Source organism: Pristis pectinata, chromosome 6 (genome assembly GCF_009764475.1).
Source record: "Pristis pectinata isolate sPriPec2 chromosome 6, sPriPec2.1.pri, whole genome shotgun sequence".
NCBI classification, from domain to species: domain Eukaryota; kingdom Metazoa; phylum Chordata; class Chondrichthyes; order Rhinopristiformes; family Pristidae; genus Pristis; species Pristis pectinata.
Window position 1 is genome coordinate 21384157 of NC_067410.1, and position 24430 is coordinate 21408586.

Sequence of the window (24430 nt, forward strand, 5' to 3'; positions counted from 1 at the left end):
TCTTTACTACTCTATTTTACTCTCTCTCTCTCTCTTTGTTCATTTGGCTTTAATTTCCCAATCTTTCTCCTTCATAGCAATATCCCTAGTTTGATTTCCCATTGTTCAAATAGTTTTGCCTGTCAGATTTTGATTCCAATTTACCCAGGGCAATGTGTTTTCATTTGTCCCATTGAAATAGCCATTTTTCAATTTATTTTTCTTACCTTGGAGTAATCTATATTCTGTTCCACATCAATTCTAAAGCTTATGACATCAGGGTCACTAGTTCTTAACCATGCTCCCACTGATCACTTGATCCGGCTCATTTTCCAGAACTAAATCCACCAATGCCACCTTCCACATTGGTTAGAAACTTACTAGTCAAGAAAGTTCTCTTATACACACTTCAGAAATTCTTCCCACTCTTTGCCCCCTCATGTTCCCATTTTTTGTATTTTCTTTTCACATAGGAGGAGGCCATTTGGCCCATTGAGATTATGTCAGCTCACAGCATAATCTCATCAATCTAATTCCCCCATTTGTATCCCTGTAACCTAATCTCACTCGTGGGCCTGTCAACTCCCGTCTCCCCAATTCTCCTGCCTTCCACCCACACTAGGCCCGTGTGGTGAAATCTGGACAGAAAACATGAGTGACTTTTCTTGCCACTAAGCGTTCACTTGAAAATTTAGCCCCAAAGACAGGTTTCCTCCAAAGTTTATCTGTCGCATACTCTAACCTCAATAACTAAACTGCAGAAGCTCTTTGGACCGAATCATACAGCCCATGGCTGGTGCTTCCAAAGGCCTTCAGCCCCTCTCGGATACTGCATCTGGGATTGGTACAGGCCCACCAGCCATCCAGGTCCAGTTGAGTGCCGAATGTCAGCCTATTGCACTCGGGAATCTGATTCCGCGATCCTAATCTGTCCCTATTTATTTGAACGGGGAATTCACAACTCCGGAGGTAATTAGGAGAGGCTAGGAGGAAAAATGTGGATTATTTATTTTGTTACTCATTTTACTATATTTTATTGATTTAATTTATTTATTAGTGTTTTAAATAACACTTGAATTAAAGTTAAATTAAAACAAGGTTGATAGTTAAAAACTATTCCAAAGTCTCCCAGCTTTAACAGGAGATGAGACTCCGCCCTTAAGGCAATCAACACCCACCCTGGAGCAGGGCTTCAGCGGAGTCTTCGCTCTTCAACACCTTGGGGGAGAGTTTGTTCGTTCATCGGTTGCATTTGAAGAAGGTAAGCCTCGGAGGGAGGGGAAGAACGAAGTCATCTCGATTTATCCCATTAAAATCCTCCAGTTTTCTCTCCCGTCCAATCCTCGCAAAGCAATTACATTCAAATGACCAACTGAAAAAAAACGTTTGGTATTTGGATCCTATTTAAAACATTTCTTTTGCGTTTGCAATAATGCGGCAATACCCTGAATCCTTTCAAAGTGCGTTTAACTTGGAACAATTCAAATGAAGAGTGTATGCTAAAGTTTCCATTTTACAAGACACTAGGGTCTTATGCAGGTATCTGTTTCCAAAATAACTTTACTGGGCTGGAAGGCAAGTTTGTTTCAGTTTTGTTCCTGAGGTATTTCATCAGTAGAAACGATCCATTTAAGTGCCCTCAGGCTAGAATAGGAACTCCAACAGAAGCAGGCCACTCAGCCCGTTGAACACACTGCTATTGTACTAGCTCTTGGCTAATCTGCACCACAACACCATACCTGTTGATTCCCTACTGTAACTAAAGAGTAACAGTTTGTCTCAAATTTCAACTGTCTTAGAATTCCACCACAGGAAAAAAAAATTGCAAAACACTTTCCTCTAGAGAGCCCAATAAATGTTTATCTCTTAAACTGAATGCATTATGAAATATTACTTTCCTAGCTCAAATACTAAAAGAAATGTATGCATACAATTTATTAAATTATGGTTCTGCATAATTCTGATATGTTGTAACTTGCTATCTGATAACAGTTAATTAAACCTTCAATTACCTTTTCATTGTATGCAGACTGCTCGCAGCTTACTGCTGCTGAATTTTCTTTAGGCTTGTCAGGTATCAAAGTATCACATGATGACACACCAAAGAGCAAACTTATATTCTTGCAATAACTTTAACCACAATGGAACTTGTACTGACAATCCTCCTGACACCACACAACCCACTTCATAGTGAAATTACAAAGGAGCAAAGGGAACACTCAACCCATGTGACGTTTCTAATCTGCAAGAACAGTAGTCCAAATCCTGTAATTAAAAATAAAATGCTGGAAAATCTCAGCAGGTCAGGCAGGTATGAGGAAAGAGAAATAAGTATTGTTTCCAGTCTGAGACCCTTCATCAGAACTGTTAATTGTTACTATTTCCACAGATGCTGTATGACCTAATGAATTTTCAAGCATCTTATTTACTTCAGATTTCAAGCTTCTACAATACTTTAGTTTGTTCAGCCCTAATCCTGTGCCTGACATGATATAATCACAAGACTTTGCTGCAACAAAATGGACATCATAATACATAAAGCTGATCTTATCTGGAGCTTGCATTTTGATACTTAGAAGTACACTTTTATAAAAATTCTAATGTTTAGTAGTTGAGCACCATGCAGTCATGATGCATATAGATCAGTTTCCTAAATTTGATTTGTGTCTGTAATATAAATTGATCAACTGTGTAAGACTGGTAATAGACCATGGAATCAATGGTAACTCTGGTCTAAGATTTATATGGACTTTGGCTGTTTGACAAAGTCTATGGAAGGGAAAACCAAGCAATGGATTAAAGGGTAACTGACCCACTGTTGTCCCTTTGATGCTGGGTGAGGACAAGTAAAGTGGATTCTTTATACTTGTGTATTTCTACGCATTAACGTGTCAAAGGTAGAATAGCTGCATCTTAAATTACCAATAGTGTTTCAACACCAACAAAAGTTTGTTACAATACAAGTTTGAACCATATCCCAAATGAACAGACTTGACCTGGTGTCATTTGTGCAAATTATTCTGTTCTGCACTGAACTCAGATTTAACTTCTGATTTTTAAATGCAACTTGTCAGAAATCATATCTTTTACTTTGGATAGATACAGATTTGTTGAACTGTGAAAAGTAATGTTATTCTCATCATTTCATTCCACGATGACCAAAATTTTGATTTGTTTGGGAAACTAGAAGCTAAACATTTTCCTCAATGACATGGCAACTTTATTCAGGAAGTCATTAAACATTACAAAGTAGGGAGATTTCAAGATCATTCCAACCTTCATAGTGTTAGATCATTTAAGTCAGTTGTGAAAAAAATTACTACAAATGGTCATGACATCTCAGGTTAGTGAGTCAAAAAATGGACAGACTTGCTACAGCCGTTTACCATTGACCTGAAAATGTATATCCTGGGATCTCACGTGGACTTAGAATCAAGCTTTGCTATAAAGTGGTCTGTCAGTGTTTACCGTCAAAGCACACATGAATAAAGGTCAGGAAGTATCTGAGTGGGCGCAGAACCCCTTCAGCTGTATTCCAAAGAAGCAGAATGCCTAGAGAAAGGAGTAAAGAGGGAAGAATATTGGCAGATCTTTAGAACATATTTCTCTTTGCTGCAGATGTGTAATTCTCCTTACCATTGGTAAAATGGTATATGCCTGCCTGCCTTCTCACTGAGTGGACAATGTTCTGATGCAACTTCCTAGAATATTTAAAATATATTTTGAAGCACATATGAACAAGTTGTTTCTTTGTGTCCCTGCAATGATTTATCAAAGGAATACCTTTGGATGACGCTCTTATTTTGATATGTTAGAGCATGGTAACAGGTGTTGACAATGTCAGAAGTATTAAAAATGGTGGGGATTGGGGAAATCTTACTGCCCTTTATAACTCAGAACACTTTCTTCTTCCACATGTAGAGTGAAAAGATGCAATAAAAACCACATTTATTAAAGCCCATCTAACATACCTAAACAAGAACCCGGGGTTGTGGGGTTAAACACAACATCTACTCCAGAGGTAATAAATAAAACTTAATTCAGTCACATTATGTAGTGGGTTGGTTTTGATCTTCAATTTGCTTACACTGTAATTTACTCAGTAAATTAGTAAATTTAAAAAATAGCATGTTGACCTCCTGGATTTGTAGTTCCTGCAAGATTTGACCACCTCCTGCTTGTATCCAAGACTTCACTCAAACGGACATACGTCATAGAAAAAGTTCACAAAGCTCTTAAATAGGAAATGCAAGTGTGCAATGGCAGAAGTGTGCCACTTGATAATGCTTTATACTTCAGCTTGGACTTATCCCTGATTGAGAATACATCTTCATATGAACTGGGAGCAGTAGGTCACTTGTCCCCTCAAACCGGCTTTGCCATTTAGAGTCATAGAGTTATACAGCTGGAAAACAGGTCCTTTGGTCTAACTCATCCATGCCAACCAATGTGTCTTCCTGAGCTAATCCCATTTGGCTCATATCCCTCTAAATCTTTCCTACCCTTGTAGCTAACCAAATGTCTTTTAAGTGTAATCATACCCACCTCTACCACTTCATTTGGCAGCTCATTCCATATACCCACCACCTTCTGTGTTGAAAAACTTGCCCTTCTGGGTCCCCTTTAAATCTTTCTCCTCTCACCTTAAACCTATGCCCTCTAGTTTTAAACTCCCCTATCCTGGGAAAAAGACTGTGAGAATCCACCTTTCTTTGCCCCTCATGATTTTATAAACCTTCATTAGGCCACCCTTAGCCTCCTTCACTCCAGGGGACACAGATCCAGCCTATCTGGTTTCTCCCTATAACTAAAGCCCTCCAGTCCTGACAACATCCTTATGAATCTTTTCTGCATCCTTTCACCTTTAATAAGATCATATAAGTTCATGGCTGATCTGATTGTAACTGCAACTTCACATTCCCATCTACCCATGTTAATCTTTCACCCCCTACTTATGAAGTACCCATCTACTTTCCCTCAAAATATTCAAAGACTCTGAAGAGTGTTCTGAAGACCCACAACACTGAGAGGGAAAAAATAATCAGCTCATATGTCTTGCCCTTTATTTTCTCTCACAAGAGGGGCCATGATCTCCACATCTACCTAATCAAGACCCCTCAGGATTCTGTGTGTTTGAACTCCAGCAGTGGAATGGGTCAGCAGGGTAGCACATTGAGTGGCATGAGTAGAGTTACTGCCTCACAGCTCCAGCGTCCCTGGTTTGATCCTGACGTATGTGGAGTTTGCATGGTGTTTTTGTGACTGTGTGAGTTTGCTCCCACATCCCAAATTTGTGGGGTTGCTAGATTAATTAGCTACTGTAAATTGTCCCTAGAGTGTAGATGAGTGATAGAGTTTGGAAGGGGTTGTTGCTTAATAATGGGTAATGTTAGAATTAGTATAAAAATGGGTGGTTGGCACAGACTTGTTGGGTTGAAGGACCCATTTCCAAGCTCTAATTCAGATGCAAGCCTAGCCTTATCAACCTTTCATCATAAGACCGGACTCCCATTCCAGGTACTAAGTATCAAGGATTTTCCAGGAATACCAACCCTCAGGTAGTGCAGAGGTGATGCAAAGTAGAAAATGAGCTGGCAAAACCTTCTTCCTGGAACCTGCCTGGAGGGGGAAAGTTTGGTGTCAAACCTCACTGCATATAAATCAGGTGTTGTAGCAGCAAGTATTCTTCCAGTCATTTTTCATCACATCTACCAAATTCCACTTCTACGAAACACCACAATGATATAAACATAGTGTTGATAAGATCAGTATTCGTGTTCAGTAAAATATTTCCTTTGACCTCCACTCACTAGAGCTGGTATTAAATGGTTATTTGTTCCAAGTGAACATTAACCAGTAAAGCTACTTAATACACAAAGGACCCAATATACTTCATTTCCTTGTGTTCTGATAAATCCCCCCTGCGTGTTGATAATGACATCACTTCTTTAACTTACCTCAGTGGTTATTTATTTACTGTGATTGCTGGGTTTAAATTATACATCAGCTCATTCTCCCTCAGTACCACTTTTCTTTTTTCACCAGATTTTCTTTGCCACTCCAACTGCCAACTCCATGCATACGGGTGTTAATGGGTTTCATGCTGGAATGTGACCCTGAATCTGTGCACTCAGTAACAATATTATTCCTCAGTGTATTTCCAATATTTCCTCTGCCTGCTATTCATAGTTGCTTTTTACATCTGATAACAGACACGTATGTTCATTTGGTTCACCATTGTTCTTCAGGAAAGAAAATCTGTCATCCTTACCCACTCCAGCACATGTGCAATTGCAGTAATTGACTCTGCCCAGCCTCTGGTAAAGCCAAGGGATCAGTTAGGGATGGACAACAAATGTTGACCTTGCTAATGATGTCCATATCCCATGAACAAATGAAATAATTCTCATCATTGACTTTATAAGAGATTGCCTTGGAATTTTTGGCAGTGAAAGCAGTTTGAGAGTGAGCAATGGAGAAGCTAGAGGGTTTTTCAAGCTGAAGTTGGTGTTCACATCACCAGAGAGTTGTCTGTTCACGTGTGCGCAGACACACATCTGACTGCAGTAAAATCACAGGTCAAACAATGAATAAACTTGAAATAAAAAACAGAAAACACTGGAAATAATCAGCAGGTCAGGCAGCATTCATGAAGAAAAACAAGATTGACATTTTAGGTCAATGACCTTTCATCTGAACTGTGAAAAGTTAGAAATGAGACAAGTCTGAAATTGTAGAGAAATGGAGAAGTGGTGTGGAGAACAAAGAAAAAGATCTGTGATTGTGTGGAGATGAGGAAAGAATGAAAGACTCAGGTGCTAGCTGAAAGAGGGTAGTAAGGCTGGTGAATAACAAACAGTATGCCTGGGGCAGTTGTAAACAGGAGATGAATGGAATCTGAAACACTTTAAAAAAAAAGGGGGGGGGAGGTGAGAAAAACTGAATGCAGTAAATGTGAGATACAAGACTGGAATGACGTCATCTGAAATTATTGAATTCATTGTTGAGTCTGGAAGGCTGTAATGTGCAAATTAGAAGACTAGGTGCTCCTTTTGTTTGAGTTTTTGTTAAGTTCCATTGGAACAGCATCAAAGGCCAAAAATAGGGAGGTCAGATTGGGATAGAATTAAAGTGACTGAAATCTCAGAGTCTCCCTTTCAGGTGAATTCACTAACCTTTACCACTATCTTTCAACTGGCACCAGCAGTGCTTGTGCCAGTCACTCACTTGGCCTCCACTCCGTCACTAATGTCCATCTCGTCTGCCCAAACCCATTTTCTCTACAACCTAAAACTTGCTTAATTTATGTCTTTTCCCAGTTCCAATTAAAGGTCATTAACCTGAAATGTTAATTCTGTTTCTCTCTCCACTGCTTAACCTGCTGACTACTTCTGGAAATACTAGTATTTTCTCTTCATACTTCAGGTTTCCAGTATCTGCAAACTTTTTCTTTGCCTTAATGTTTAAAGTTGATGGTTAGAGGCAAGAATTTGACATTTTCTTCTTTATTACTTTATCAGGCAACCTCCGAAGAGCAAGCTGGTACTTGTTGACCCCATGTGTTATCCTGACCACTATATCAATGGATATTGAGAAGCAGGTTTTATGTGAGGGACACTGCATGGGGATGTGGAGGAGGAAGTGTTCGCATCTATTGAAGGTAAAGTACTTGCTAACCAGCACATTTGTCACAAGAAATGGTTACAACCATTGATTCAGATCACTTTTGGCCTATTTACAAACATGGATCACGCCATCTAAGTAGGATTGTTCATTATTAAAGAATTACTTAAAAAAAAGTTATATATTACACACTTCAAAGAAACCACAAAGGAAAGTTCTGTGGTAGATGATACCAACCACATTTACACACCACAGATGATATAAAGGCAGCACAATTGACTTTGATGGCTGACTGAAAAAAATTCTCTTTATATATTACCATTCACGTCCTTAGTCTGGAAGTGTACCCAAGGTATTGAATCATTTTTGAAGTGTAATGATGCTGGTAAATATGGGAGAAAAATAACACAGTTTGGAAGGAACAATGAGATAAATAACTAGACTTTTTTAGGTGATGTTAATTGTGTTATTCAAGTTGACCAGGATACCAGAAACTAGCGCTAAAGTATTTCTTGCATCTACCTAGGCTACCTGAAACCAGAGAAACAATTATGTGTACTTGTTTCTGGGGAGGTTTTTTAACTCGTACATCTATAATTCTGCAGAAGTGCTATCTTTGAGTAATGTCCAACAAGAGAAAGAGATAACTAAATTAGGAACCTAGCAGGAAAATATTGTGGAGAGATGGTCTTTCTTGGGGCCCAATATTCCATCAAGTGTAGATATCAGCTTGTAACAGATCTTGAAGTTCTAAAAATTTGCAAGATTATTCTTTATGTTAATTTATCTCTTCCTACTTTGTCTTCATCTTGTTTTTCAGTGACCATCTTGTGGCTTCAACACAAAGTTTTATTTTAAATGCCTTTCTTTGGTTGGAACATCTGAAGTTTTCTTTCAAGAACCCACTGGTATGTTTCAAAATAATTTACAAAAAACTTCATTCAATTTGCTCCTTGCAATTGGTGTTCGGGCATGTTCTGATAAGCCATTGCTGTAATTAGCCTATAACCCCAAGAAGATGCTTCAAATATGTTTTGGACATGTAATTAGCATGAAGTGAAGGCATTAGACAGAACCTAGGTAAGTTTGATATGGGTGAGCACATTCCAGCTAGATATTGAGGGAATAAAATTGTTTTTGGTTAATGCAGAATGTAATAAGGGCCCACAGATCCCCAAATGGCATAATGAATATAATTGATCTCTCTCTGGGGAAAACCAGAAAAGCTGCAGAATGATGTTGCTCAATCACAATCCTGCTGTGGGGAAAAATGATGAACATTAGTCCTGCTGAACATTATGCAGCAGAACTAATGTTGATGCATTGATAAATCAAAAATTAACAAGTAACCACATTATAAGCCTGGCAACAGCCAGACACATAGCATACAATGACCTAGGTTAGTGTTGTTTTTAAACCTGTTTATTCCAGATGTTAATATTTATTGTCTATCCCTAATTAACCTTGAACTATGGAAGCTGTTAAGGGTCAACCACTTTGGTGGATCTGGAGTCACATATAAATTAGTTTGGATAAGGGTGGTAGATTTCCCATAATTTTATAAGCTAGTCTTTTTTCCTTAACTGTGGCTTGCCCTCCACATCATTGACAGGGCTCCCAAATGAATCTCTCTTATTCCCAGCACTTCTGTTCTCACTCCCTTTCCTTCCAGCTGAAGTTCCTCTGGTACTCACCTTCTATCCCAGCCTCCACATTCAAGAGATTATCCTCCATGACTTCTGATACCTTCAACATGATTTCATTCCTTCAACTCCCATTTGAGCATTCCAAATGAATTTTGGCACAAATAGTAGAGCCACTACCTCAGCATCAGAGACCTTGGTTCAATTTATTGTAAAATACATATTATATGTGTATTATATATATCAGCCCCTTCAATTCTGGAATCAACCAAATGAACCTTCTCTGCACTGTCTCCAATGCAAGTTTCTCCATCCCTTAATATGAAGACCAATATGACTTACTATGAAGTATAGACTATACTTCAGCTGCGCTCTCTCCACCACCTTGTAAAGTTGCATCAAAACTTCCTTATTGCACTGCACTTTCTCTGTCGCTGTGACACTTTATTCTGTACTGTTATTGTTTGTACCTGTACTACATCAATGCACTCTGTACTGACTCAATGTAACTGCACTGTGTAATGAATTGACCTGTACAATCGGTTTGTAAGACAAGCTTTTCACTGTACCTCGGTACAAGTGACAATAATATACCAATACCTTACTTTTGTACTCCATACCCTTGCAATATAGGCCCATATTCCACTAACCTTCCTAATTACTTGCTCTAGCTTCATGCTAATCCTTCATGTATCATGCACTAGGACCCCCAGATCCCTATATTACCACAACATTTTGCAGTCTCACTTTATTCAAATAACTATTATCCTGTTTATTCTTTTTTCCAAAGTGGATAATCTCACATTTTCCCATAGTTCATTCAATCTGCTAATCTCTTGCTCATTCACTTAATTTATTTCTATCCCTTTGCATGTTTTTTGTGTCCTGTCTCAACTTGCTCACCCTACCCACTCTGGTCTCATCAGTAAACTTGACTACACTATACTCTGTCCCTTCATCCAAGACATTTATATAGATTGTAAATAGTTGAGGCCACAGCACTGATGCCTGTAGCATTCCATTAGTTACTAATTGCCAGTCCGAATAAGACCCATTTATCCCGATTGTTCTCTAATAATTAGCCATTCTCCTGCTCATGCCATATGTTACCCTAACCCCATGCATTCACGTCTTGTGAAGTAACTTTTTAATTGGCACTTACCAAACCCTTCTAGAAGTCTAAAAACACTATATTAACTGATTCTGTGTCATCCACCCAGTTTGTAACATCCTTAAAGGACTCTAGCAAATGTAAAATGTGATTTTCCTTTCTTAAAGCCGTGTTGACTGCTTGATTGCTTTATGACTTTCTAAATTCCCTGCTGTAACCTTCTGAATAATATATTCCAGCAATTTTCCAATTTCAAATGTGAGGCTAACAGCCCCATAGTTTCTGACTTTTGTCTCCCTTTCTTGAATAGTGGTGTTACATTTGTGGTTTACCCATCCTCTAGGACATCTCCAGTATTACAGTTAATATATCCACTGTCTCTACAGCTGCTTGCTTTTAAGATCCCAGGATGCAGACAATCAGATCCAGGGGACCTGTCAGTTCTTTGACCCTGTAGCGGCTGCTACCGCGATGTGAAAGCAAGACACTAGTCGGTGGGCTGCAGAACAAAAGATGATTTATTTTCCTGCCTTGCATGGGCCTTTTAAGAGGAATGGTTCCCTGCCCGACCAAAAACAGAAATGATGTATGCGCTACGTCATCAAACTTTTCCCACACGCGGGTTCTCCCTGTCGCTCAGGGAAGACGAAGGCCCAACGCCATCTTGGACCTCGCCGCTCTGACGACGCACGACCTGACCGCCGAGCCAGTTTGCTTGCTCGGATGGTGAGTCACTACACCCCCCCCCCCCCCGAAGTGGCGATACGGTCCCCAAGGTTTGCGGGCTGTGCTAGCCGTTGCTTAGGAGGTCGGCCTCTGCGTTGCAGTGTTGGGACCTCGACCGGTTGTTGTAGATCTAAATGGGCTGGTTTGAGGCGGTCCGTTGTGAAGACCTCTTCCTTGCCCCCAGTGTCCAAAATAAAGGTGGACCTATTATTCCTGATGACCCGGAACGGCCCCTCATATGGTTGTTGCAACGGTGCCCGGGGTGTGCCCCTGCAAACGAAAACGAACTTACAGTCTCGTAGTTCCTTGGGCTCACAGGATGGTGCTTGACTGTGCCGCAAAGTGGGAATCGGTGCCAAGCTGCCGAGCCTCTCACGCAGTCTTTCCAGGACTGCCATGGGTTGTTCCTCTTGGCCCCGAAGGGTGGGTATGAAATCCCCTGGGATGAACCAGGGGCGCACCGTACACGAGTTCAGCTGACGAAGCATGGAGATCTTCCTTGGGGGCAGTGCGTATGCCGAGCAGGACCCAAGGCAGTTCGTCGACCCAGTTAGGACCTTTCAGGTGGGCCATCAGGGCTGATTTCAGATGGCGGTGGAAACGTTCCACCAACCCGTTTGATTGAGGGTGGTAGGCCGTGGTGGTGTGCAGCTGCATCCCTAGCATGTTCGCTAATGCAGACCAGAGGCTGGAGGTAAACTGGGTGCCCCTGTCTGAAGTGATGTGGGCTAGAACACCAAAACATGAGATCCAAATTGTGAGCAGTGCCCGGGCGCAGGAATCAGTTGTGATGTTAGATAGAGGGGTTGCCTCTGGCCACCTCGTGAACCGGTCCACGATGGTAAGGAGGTACCGGGCTCCTCTTGAAACTGACAGAGGACCAACGAGGTCGACGTCGATGTGGTCGAACCTTCTACGGGTAGGCTCGAACTGCTGTGGCGGGACCTTGGTGTGTCGTTGGATTTTTGATGTCTGGCAGTGTGGACAAGTCCTGGCCCACTCACTGACCTGTTTGCGCAGGCCATGCCAAGCGAACTTGCTGGCAACCAGTCGAACAGTTGATCTGATGGACAGGTGCGCCAACCCGTGTACCGAGTCGAAAACGCGTTTCCGCCAGGCTGCAGGAACTACAGGGCAGGGTTGACCTGTTGCGATGTCGCAAAGGAGGGTCTGCTGACCTGGATCAACAAAAAAAATCTTGGGAGCTGCAGGCCCAAGACGGCGGTTCTGTAGCTGGGCAGCTTGTCGTCGGCTTGCTGTGCATCAGCCAGGGCCATGTAGTCAACACCCAGGGACAGGCTGTGGATGGTTGGTCTGGAAAGTGCGTCAGCAACGACATTGTCCTTTCCAGAGACGTTGGATATCCGTTGTGAATTCGTAACTATAGGACAAATGTCACTGCTGACGAGCTGACCAGGGATCGGAGACCTTGGAGAAGGCGAAGGACAAAGGCTTATGGTCGGTGAAAGGCCTGCCTTCTAAAAAGTGCCAGAAATGCCAGACTGCCAGGTACAGCACTAGAAGTTCCCGATCAAAAGCACTGTATTTCAGTTTGGGTGGTCTAAGGTGCCTGCTGAAAAATGCCAAGGGTTGCCAACAGCCTTTGATTAGTTGTTCCGGTACTCCACCAACCATGGTGTTGGATGCGTCCACCGTGAGGGCGGTTGGGACGTCTGTCCTAGGGTGTACCAGCATCACGGCTTCTGCCAGGGCATCCTTGGCCTTAATGAAGGCAGCTGCAGCCTCGTCGTTCCAGGTGATGTCCTTGCCCTAGCCAGACGTCAGCGAGAACAAAGGGCGCATGATACGGGCTGCTACAGGGATGAAGGAAATCGGCTCCCAGGAGTGGCCGGGCGGCAGCGGCAAGGGTAAAGTTCCAGGTAAAATGGTTGTCACCGAATTGTAATTGAACTGTACAGGTACCGAAAGTCCATATCATTGTGCCGTTTGCGGCATTGAGTACAGGACCTTGTTGCCTGTTACGAGCGTCGCGGCTGGTCGGGGGCAAAATACTGACCTCTGCTCCAGTATTGATGAGGAAACGACACCCGGACTGCTTGTCCCGAACGAATAGGAGGCTGTGTTGGTGACCAGCTGTCGTAGCTATCAGCGGCAGCTGGCCCTGGCGTTTCCCTGGAAATTGCAGGGTGAGTGGCATCGACAGGCCTCCGCGCCCCACCTCTGATGGTAGAAACGCAGCTGGTCGCCAGTGTCGTCATCTGTGTTTCTGGGCTGTGGTCGCTCGGTTGCTGGGAGTGGTTTAGGTAGGTGTTGGGCTCACAGCCTGGCGATTTGGCCAACGAATGACCCGCTCTCGCATTCCGCCTTCCACAGGACATCTGCCCGGGCAGCCACCTCACATGGGTTGCTGAAATTGGCGTCGGCCAACAGCAGGTGAATGTCATCGGGTAGTTGTTCGAGGAAGGCCTGTTCGAACATTAGGCAAGGCTTGTGCCCCTCAGCCAAGGCCAGCATCTCGTTCATTAGGGCCGATGGGGATCTGTCCCCCAGGCCATTGAGATGAAGCAGGCAGGTGGCGCACTTGCGACGGGAGAGGCCGAAGGTCTGAATAAGGTCTTTGAAAGCCGGGTACTTATCCTCCTCCGGAGGAGACTGGATGAAGTCTCCGACCTGGGCGGCTGTCTCCTGGTCCAGAGAGCTGACCACGTGGTAGTACTTTGTGGAGTCGGAGGTGATCTGCCGAAGTTGGAATTGTGCTTCAGCCTGGTCGAACCAGACGCTGGGCCGAAGTGTCCAAAAGGTGGGCAGCTTGAGTGCCACTGCGTTGGCTGCTGCGTTGTCGTCCATTGTGCAGGTCCAAAATCCGTTTGGACCGTTGGGGTCACCAATGTAGCGGCTGTTACCGCAATGTGAAAGCAAGACACTAGTCGGTGGGCTGCAGAACAAAAACTGATTTATTTTCCAGCCTTGCGTGGGCCTTTTAAGAGGAACGGTTCCCGCCCACCGAAAACGGAAATGATGTATGCGCTACGTCATCAAACTTTTCCCACGCGCGGGTTCTCCCCATTGCTCGGGGAAGACGAAGGCCCAACGCCATCTTGGGCCTCGCCGCTCTGACGACGCGCGACCCAACCACCGAGCTGGTTCGCTTGCTCGGATGGTGAGTCGCTACAACCCATTATTTTGCTGTGTACTTTCCCTTTAGTAATAGAGATCATTTTAAGCTCTTCCCTCTCTTTTTTTTGTTATTTTTGGAATATTTTTAGTGTCTTCTACCATGATGGCTGATCTAAATAATTGTTCAGAACTTCCCTGATATCTATTTCCCATTAATTCCCCAGTCTCGTCCTTTAAGAGATGAATGTACCTCTACCTTGACAGAGCCTGTAGATAGAGACAGAATTAGACAGAGCCTGTAGAAGCTCTGTCTAGTTTTTATACTATTTGCTAGTTTACTCACTTTCTATATTTCCTTAAGTCATTGTTTGTTGCTTTCCCACTCATCTGGCCTGCCATAAATATTTGCCACACTGAATGCCTTTCCTTTTAATTTGATACCATTCTTCACCTCTTTAGTTAGGATGGTGCATTCCTCTCAGGGCCTTTTTCTTACTGGAATATATCTATGCTGAGATTCACAAGATATCTCCTTGCATGTCAGCCACATCTCATGAACCTCATTACCTTTTAATCTATTCACCCTGTCCACTTTAGATAACTCTGTCCTTGTGTTATTTTAATTATGATCAAGCTTAGGACATTAACTCCCAACCCAGGTTTCTCACCCTCAAAGTGAATTTGAAATTCTACTCTGTTGTGATCACTCCTTTCTAAAAGGTACATTACTATGAAATCATTAATTAATTCTATCACATTAGATCACATCAGATCTAAAATAACCTCTCCTTGGTTGGTTCCTCCATATATTACTCTTAAAAAAAAACACCCCAACTACATGCTATGGACTTTGGTTTGCCTAACATATATGGTGATTAAAATCGCAGTTCCTTTCAAGTCCCTATTACTTTTTGATTCATTTTTTTCTCCTACAGTACAACTGTTGTTTGTGGACCTCTAAACTACTCCCATCATTGACTTCTTACTGTTTCTCATCAATATCCAAGCTGATTTTATATCCCAAAAGTCCCTTATTAATAAAGCTCCTACACCATCTTTTCCTATCTGTCTATTCTTCCACATTGTCAATTCAGTGTCTATCCTTGGTCACGTGGCAACCATATCTCTGCAATGGCAAACAGATCAAACCCATTTGGTGTCATCAATGTATCTATTACATAGAACATAGAAAAACTACAGCACAATTCAGGCCCTTTGGCCCACAAAGCTGCGCTGAACATGTCCCTACCCTAGAAATTACTATGCTTACCCATAGCCCTCTATTTTTCTCAGCTCCATGTACCTATCCAACAGTCTCTTAAAAGACCCTATTGTGTCCGCCTCCACCACCGTTGCTGGCAGCCCATTCCATGCACTCACCACTCTCTGAGTAAAAAAACTTACCCCTGACATCTCCCCTATACCTACTCCCCAGCACCTTAAACCTATGTCCTCTTGTGGCCACCCTTTCAGCCCTGGGGAAAAGCCTCTGACTATCTACCCGATCAATCCCTCTCATCATCTTATATACCGCTATCAGGTCCCCCTTCATCCTCCGTCGCTCCAAGGAGAAAAGGCCAAGTTCCCTCAACCTACTTTCATGAGGCATGCTCCGCATTCCAGGCAGCATCCTAGTAAATCTCCTCTGCACCCTTTCTATGGCTTCCACATCCTTCCTATAGTGAGGTGACCAGAACTGAGCACAGTACTCCAAGTGGGGTCTGACCAGGGACCTATATAGCTACAACAATACCTCTCAGCTCCTAAATTCAATTCCCCGATTGATGAAGGACAATACACCATATGCCCTCTTAACCATAGAGTCAACCTGCGCAGCTGCTTTGAGCGTCCTATGGACTCGGACCCCAAGATCCCTCTGATCCTCCACACTGCCAAGAGTCCTACCATTAAGACTATATTCTGCCATCATATTTGACCTACCAAAATGAACCACTTCACACTTATCTGGGTTGAACTGCATCTGCCACTTCTCAGCCCAACTTTGCATCCTATCTATGTCCCTCTGTAACCTCTGACAGCCCTCCAAACTATCCACAAGACCCCCAACCTTCGTGTCATCCGCAAACTTACTAACCCACCCCTCCACTTCCTCATCCAGGTCATTTATAAAAATCACAAATAGTAAGGGTCCCAGTACAGATCTCTGAGGTACACCACTGGTCACCGACCTCCACGCAGAATACGACCCTTCAACAACCACTCTTTGCCTTCTGTGGGCCAGCCAGTTCTGGATCCACACTGCAATGCCCCCTTGGATCCCATGCCTCCTTACTTTCTCATTAAGCCTTGCATGGGGTACCTTATCAAACGCTTTGCTGAAATCCATATACACTACATCTACTGCTCTCCCTTCATCAATGTGTTTAGTCACATCCTCAAAAAATTCAGTCAGGCTCGTAAGGCAGGACCTGCCCTTGACGAAGCCATGCTGACTATTCCTAATTATATTATACCTCTCCAAATCTTCATAAATCCTGCCTCTCAGGATCTTCTCCATTAGCTTACCAACCACTGAGGTGAGACTCACTGGTCTATAATTCCCTGGGCTATCCCTACTCCCCTTCTTGAATAAGGGAACAACATCCGCAACCCTCCAATCTTCTGGAACCTCTCCAGTCTCCATCGATGATGCAAAGATCATCGTCAGAGGCTCCACAATCTCTTCCCTCACATCCCACAGCAGCCTGGTGTACATCTCATCCGGTCCCAGCAACTTATCCAACTTGATGCTTTCCAATAGTTTCAGTACCTCCTCTTTCCTAATATCTACATGCTCAAGCTTTTCAGCCTGCTGCAATTCCTCGCTACAATCCCCCAGATCTTTTTCCATAGTGAATACTGATGTAAAGTATTCATTAAGTACCTCCGCCATTTCTTCCGGATCCATACACACTTTCCCACTGCTGCACTTGATAGGCCCTATTCTTTTGCATCTTATTCTCTTGCTCTTCACATACCTGTAGGATACCTTGGGGTTTTCCTTAATCCTGCCCGCCAAGGCCTTCTCATGCCCCCTTCTGGCTCTCCTAATCTCCTTCTCAAGCTCCTTCCTATTAGCCTTATACTCTTCCAGATCTCCAACATTACCTAGCTCTCTGTACCTTTTGTAAGCTTTTCTTTTCCTTTTGACTAGATTTATTATAGCCTTTGTACACCACGGTTCCTGTATCCTCTTGTGACTCCCCTGTCTCATTGGAACATGCCTATGCAGAACTCCACACAAATTTCCCCTTAATATTTGCCACATTTCTTCCGTACTTTTCCCTGAGAACATCTGTTCCAAATTTAATCTTCCAATTTCCTACCTGAGAGCCTCATAATTCCCTTTACTCCAAGTAAACACCTTTCTAGTCTGTCTGTTCCTATCTCTCTCCAGTGCTAATGTAAAGGAGATAGAATTATGATCACTGTCACCAAAATGTTCACCCACTGAGAGATCTGACACTTGACCAGGTTCATTTCCCAATACCAAATCAAGCACAGCCGCGCCTCTTGTAGGCCTATCTACATATTGTGTCAAGAATCCTTCCTGAACACACTTAACAAACTCCTCCCCATCTAAACCCCTCACTGTCTGGAGATACCAGTCGATGTTTGGGAAATTAAAATCCCCCATCTCAACAACTCTGTTATTCTCACAACTTTCTGGGATCTGCTTCCCTATCTGCTCCTCAATATCCCTGTTACTATTGGGCGGCCTATAAAAAAACACCCAGTAAAGTTATTGACCCCTTCCTGTTTCTAGCCTCCACCCACAGAGACTCTGTAGACAGTCCTTCCACGACGTCCACCTTTTCCGCAGCTGTGACACTATCTCTGATCAACAGTGCCGCTCCCCCACCTCTTTTACCTCCCTCCCTGTCCTTTCTGAAACATCTAAAACCCAGCACTTGAAGCAACCATTCCAGTCCCTGAGCCATCCAAGTCTTCGTAATGGCCACCACATCATATCTCCAAGTATTGATCCAAGCTCTGAGCTCATCCGCCTTGTTCACAATACTCCTTGCGTTAAAATAGACACATCTCAAACCTGTCTAAGCACATCCCTTCTTTATCACCTGCCTATCATACCTACTACTAGCTTTCTCTATTTGAGAGCCAAACAGCTCTTCCCCAGTCTCTCCAGTTCAGATCCCACCCCCCCAACAATTCTAGTTTAAACCCTCCCTAGTAGCCTTAGCAAACCTCCCCGCCAGGATATTGGTCCCCCTGGAAGTCAAGTGCAACCCGTCCTCTTTGAACAGGTCATACCTTCCCCAAAAAAGGCCCCAGTGAACCAGAAATCTGAATCCCTGCTCCTTACTCCAATCCCTCAGCCATGCATTTAACCTCCTCCTCATTCTGTTCCTATACCGACTGTGACTTAGCACAGGCAGTAATCCAGAAATCACTACCTTTGAGGTCCTGCTTCTCAACTTCCTTCCTAATTCTCTATAGTCTTTTTTCAGGACCTCATTCCTACGAGAAACAAAGGACAGCAGATGCTGGAATCTAGATGGGGAAAAAAAAAACAAGATACTGGAGGAACTCAGAAGGCCAGGCAGCATCCATGGAGAAAAACAGATGGTCAACGTTTTGGGTCAGGAACCTACTTCAGGACTTACCTGAAGAAGGGTCCTGACCCGAAAGGTTGACCATCTCTGCTGCCTGATCTGCTGAGTTCCTCCAGCATCTTGTTGTTTTTTCAATATATCTGTCATGTTCTGAATACCAAGTGCACTCACATAAAGTCTTTAATTTTACCTCATCATCTTCCCCTACTATTTCCTAATGTGCCCTTGTACTCGATTGCTCTGCCCCTTCCTAAAACATTGGTTATCATTACCTCTGTCATTGTCCTGCACTAGTGCATTCTCTTTTCTCTTTGCCTTCCAAAATATTCTTATTTTCTATCTCCCATTTTAGTTTTTCTCCTTTCTGTTTCTACCCTTGGGCTCCCTGTTCCTGTTGAGATGCAAACCTTGCTCGTATGTTGTCCCACCTCTCCCAGAAGATCCTCGGCGAGCCAAAGCATTCTCTTCTATGTCTGCTCTCCAGGCATTCATTTTTCTTCCCTTTCATACTTTAGTACTCACCAGCCAATGGCAATGGCAGTAATCCAGAGTTTATTTTCTTTAAACATCCTGATTTTTTTTTTAGCTTCTTGCTTCCTAAGCTTTGTCTGCAGAACAGCATTCACTTTCTCCCTCTGTCATTGATACACATGTCAACCACAACCTTTGGATCTTCACCCTCCCCTTTCAGAATGCCCTGCAGTTGTTCAGTGAATGGCCCTAGAACCAGGAATACATCTTAGCATTCTGGTCACATCTGTTGTCACAGAAATACATGTCTATTCTCCTAACTATTGAATCCCCTACCCTTTTTTCTTTTTTCCAAAAACCCCCTCTCAACCCACCCTTTCCCTTGCCCCACCCAGGCCTCAACCCATGCAGCTGAGCCTTCCACACGTTCACTATAGCACAGTCCATGGCTCATGTACGTTAACGTGTTTTGTTCTCCTGAAAGAAGACAAGCCAACCTCCCTTCACTCTCACTGCTCCAACTCGGACTCCTTGGGCTTCTGCTATTTCTGAACGCTCGCATCAGTACAGCAATGACCCCATATATTTCTTCTCTTAAGTAGGTACAAGACATATATGGAAGTATGCTCTGGTTGTTCAGGTTCTCAAGCCTCCTGAGTTGTATCTGGCAAGCCAGGCCTTTAGTGTAACCTACTCATACCCTCAATGCAGGCCCAACTCTTGGCAGGATCCAGAGATCCAATCAAATGATAACTATGGGTATGGTTATCAATGTTGAGGCTTTCTGTGCTTTGCCTGCTTTATTCACCCAAGTGCTGGCTAACCTCTCTTGGTTTCTAATCCCATTTGAATTAGTTTCCAATCCCCAGGGTGCCTCAAATTTAAAGCCCTGACTTTAATGTAAAAATCCTTTCATGATCTTCTGCTTACTATACCTGTAATATCATCCATCTCTACAACTTGAATCAAACCTTCCATGGGCCTGATTTGGTGTCCTTTCCCTGTACTAGAATTGGAAATGGTATCCTTAAGATACTGGGACCCCCACTGTCTGAAATTCCTTCCCTAAATTCTCAGCCTCTCTCCTGCTTTAAAGCTTCCCTTATAACCACCCCTTTTCCCAAGTAGCAGGTCAGCTTTCCTTGGAAAACATGAGAATCAATCCAATTTAACTGTCTGTACACACGCTAATAACAAATAAATAACCATATAATTAAGTACAGTTAATGATCAGTTTATTTCACATCAAGATAATTTAACCCATTCAATAAATCTAGAACTCAACTGAAATAAATTGCAGATACCCAAGTAGTAATTAATCAAGAACAAATGACAATGACGCATGGTTGTACATTGTGGATAATGACGTTGTCACAAATGTCCATAGCTGCAAAAACTGTTTCTGCCTAAGACTAAGAATCATTGAGGTGCTGGTTGAGCTGGAGGCATCCTGCGTGCGACGGAGATGAGAAAATTCCTTTCATAACTCCTCAGATAATGAATGTGTCCCTACTCGCATGCAGCAAGATCTAGGCAACATTTATCCATGGCCTGAAATGTAGCAAGTAATATTTGTGTCAAACACATACCAGGTGAGAGTCTAACTACTTCTCCTTGGCATTCAACGGTATTACCATCACCAAATCCCTACCATCAACATCCTGGATACCACCATTGAACAGAAACCTACTGGTCCAATCATAAACTTTTGCTGGCGACAAGATTAGGTCAGAGGCCAGATATGCTGTAGCAAATGGCTCACTTCCTGACTCCTCAAGTCCTTTACAACTTGTATACAGAGGTTAAATCAGCAGGAGCTAATAACTTTTCAAAAACTGGGGTCATGCTTAAATAATCCCTATTGGATTATAAATCTTAAATGGACATCTGCTTTTGCAGAAATTATAGAATTTGTTGTTTAAGATTGTGGTTTACTAAATTTAAAATGCTCTTCAAGCATGACTGGCTACACAAGTTGTATTCAGCACCAGATCATAAATATTTATCAATGTATTCTGTTTAAGATTATAGATTGATTAATAACCTTCTCATTTTGATCAATAGTATTGGATTTGAATCAAGATAACACTAATATGTATTAAAATTCATTGAACAGTAGTTTGGATTTTTAATCTTTGTAATCATGTAACTGTGTATATCTTGAAACTACTGAGTTTGTACTGAGTGTATATCTTGAAACTACTGTATAGAGTGTTTGAACAAGAGTTCTGAAGTACTTAGCATGTTGCATCCAAATTTTAATTGGACAGAATGATCAGTCAAAATTCCTATTAACATTGAATAGAATCTATAGTTTTATAATAAAAACTTGCATGAAAGGAAATTCTTAACAAAAGATTTCATATTTTGGAATGCAATTTCATTAGGAAAATGTCACATTGTCATTTGGCAGTATTGCTATGAATGTATGACAGTAGAATCCTATAAAATCAAAATTGAGTTCATAGTCCTATTAAACCAGTCATCCAGCTGCAACAGTAGTTTATTTGGGCACAATTATCTCATGCACCATGGATGCTTAAAAGTTATTGGATAAACAGGTGTCAATACCAGCCATTAAACCTGTTTTGCATAAGTAAGTGAAGGACCTAAATTCTGGTTTTGGCTTCAATTACATTACAGCAAGAATTCTTCAGCAGAGGCTACAGCCTAAACAACCTATGGCAAGAACTTTTATAAAATATATTTGTAAAACACTGCCACGGTGCCAGGAGGAACAGGAATTCTCCCTCAAATCTACAGTACTGGAGGTCATTCCCTCCCATTTCCAGGACTTGCTTAGGGTTATTGCCAGTGAGGTGAGTGCCCCAATTTTACATCTGGGTAAAATAGATGAAGTGCTGGTGTAGATGTGACAGGAGATATTAGCTCCTCCAGATAATCAAAAGGGGCTTGAGACTCAAAGTCAGACCTTTGAGATAAAGCATACAATGATTATGCCTCCTAAAATAGGCCATTACCAATGTTTACCTCTGAGTGAATTGGATAGAAAAAGTTGTTGTGTCAATCACAGAAAGACTTTGGTTTTGATTTGAAAGAGGTGGATCTTTTTGAACTGCTAACATGAGATTAATTGAGATGGTGAGGTTTTTGTGATTATGAGGAACTCTTTTCTTATTCATTTATAGGACATTAGCATCACTGTCAAGGCCAGGATTTATTGCCCATCCCTTGTGACTTTTGAGAAAGTGGTGGTGAGCTACTTGAACCACTGGAGACAGTACCCCCTGAAGCTTCGTTAGATGTGGAGTTTATTGGCCCAAAAACACTGAAGTATTGATGATATACTTTCAAGGCAGAATGCTGTGCACTTTGGTGAAAGCCTTGGAGATCCTTTTGGCCATTGGACTTGCTCCTGTAGGCGGTAAAGATCCAGGCCGAGGTGCTGTCAAACTGAACGCTGAACAATGGATTAATGTGAAAAGACCAATTTTTGAAGGCATCGGTAGGCCAGAGCAATTAATATCCAAGTCAAGACATAAGGTATGGATGCTTCAGCACACTGCTTTTGGAATCAGGTTCATGGGGGACACATAGTAGTAAAACAGATTGAGTGCATGGATATGATTAGTTCAATTTAAAGCAAACTATTGCTTGCAAATATTCTACTTAAGATGGATAATTGGTTATATTTCTACATTTATGATGTAAATACATTTTTGCATAAAAACATTGAAAAGTTTAATTGGACACAGTGTCCCATTAGAGAAAATTATGTGCTTGATACTGTAGCTTGATGTAGTAAATCAGAAAATCCAGTTGAGAATTGCAGATTGGCTCTGTTGTAAACTGGATTGATTGGTTTGACACTGAACCGTGCAGTAACAGACACTGGGTTATGGCAAATCTCCAGCAACCCAGTTCATGAGTGTTCACCGTAAATCTCATGTGCTGTCTCATTCCAGGTGTGCACAGGTGTTATTAGAAATATGCAATAAAATTTATGTTTGTAAATACAACTCCATCAAGAAATTCACTGCTTCAGGCCATCCAACGGCAGTCCAAAAACCAGGTTTGGTTCAATCAAATCTTTAAAAAAAAAACCCTGAGGGTAAAAATTCCACCTGCACCTTGCCAGCCCACAGTTTTCTATCTATTACCCTTAAAACCAAAATACAAACACTCAATTAGCTCTTTTCTTTTTAGAAATCAATGAAGTGAAATTTACCTCTAAACACAAAAAATATTGTAATTATTACCACTTGCTCTGAGTCTGAATGTTATGGGTTGTTTCTCTGACCAGATACTTGAACACATAATCCAGCCTGATACTTTGATGCGGTAGAGGGAATGTTGAACTGACAGAAAGTTTCAACTTGTGGATGTCATGTTAAATGAAGGCAGTCTGAACTCTTTGTTCAAGATAAAATATCCCATGGCGACATTGCAAAGAACAGGGGAGCTCTCCTCATTGCTTGGGCTAATATTTAAAATGAAATATGAGGCCTATGACTAGTGGTGTGCCGCAGGGATCGATGCTGGGCCTGTTGTTGTATATCATCTATATTAATGATTTTGATGATAATGTGGTAAACTGGATCAGCAAATTTGTGGATGACACCAAGATTGGGGGCATAGTGGACAGCGAGAAAGGCTATCAAAGCTTGCAAAGTGATCTGGACCAGCTGGGAAAATGGGCTGAAAAATGGCAGGTGGAACTTAATGCAGACAAGTGTGAGGTGATGCACTTTGGGAGGACAAACCAGGGTAACACTTGCACAGTAAATGTTAGGGCACTGAGGTGTGCGGTAGAACAAAGGGACCTGGGAATACAGATCCATAATTCCTTGAAAGTGACATCACAGGTAGATCAGGTTATAAAGAGAGCTTTTGGTACATTGGCCTTCATAAATCAGGGCAATGAGTAAAGGAGTTGGGATGTTATGTTGAAGTTGTATAAGACGGTGAGGCAGAGTATTGTGTGCAGTTCTGGTCACCTACCTACAGGAAAGATACCAATAAGCTTGAAAGAGTACAGAGAAAATTTTCATGGATGTTGTCAGGACTTGAGGACCTGAGGTATAGGGATAGGTTGAATAGGTTAGGACTTTATTCTCTGGAGTGCAGGAAAATGAGGGGAGATCTTATCAAGGTATACAAACTTATGAGGGGTATAGATAAGGTGAATGCATGCAGGCTTTTTCCCCTCAGATTGGGTGAGACTAGAACTAGAGGTCATAGGTTTAGGGTGAACGATGAAATAC

The 24430-nt window shown here is 42.3% G+C and overlaps 1 long non-coding RNA gene across 1 annotated transcript; it reads left to right on the forward strand.

Annotated features, from left to right (window-relative positions):
* The first annotated feature begins 1174 nt into the window (after positions 1 to 1174).
* Positions 1175 to 23196, forward strand: LOC127571806 (uncharacterized). Its single transcript, XR_007956517.1, has 4 exons — positions 1175 to 1240; positions 7500 to 7639; positions 8423 to 8510; positions 22355 to 23196. It is a non-coding gene; the product is annotated as an uncharacterized LOC127571806 (long non-coding RNA).
* The last annotated feature ends 1234 nt before the right edge of the window (positions 23197 to 24430 follow it).